A 225-nucleotide genomic window follows, 5' to 3' on the forward strand; every position below is an offset into this window, starting at 1 on the left:
CCGCCGCGCCAAGTCCCTTCTTATTTGTTATTATAATGTTAATTTATCTTTTTATTTATTAAAAACGATTCGGTTATTTAGTAATGCGGATGACAGGAGTTCTGCTAAACGGAGCTCTACTGTATTGCTATTGAGCATGGCATTTCGCATGCTATGCTAATAATTAACATCACTCGTAAAAATTGTATTTTTGACCGCTGTTGCCTACAATGCCACCGGCGCGTT

Source organism: Micrasema longulum, unplaced genomic scaffold (assembly GCF_059751315.1).
Source record: "Micrasema longulum isolate JH-2025_06_02 unplaced genomic scaffold, ASM5975131v1 h1tg001032l, whole genome shotgun sequence".
Classification (NCBI taxonomy): domain Eukaryota; kingdom Metazoa; phylum Arthropoda; class Insecta; order Trichoptera; family Brachycentridae; genus Micrasema; species Micrasema longulum.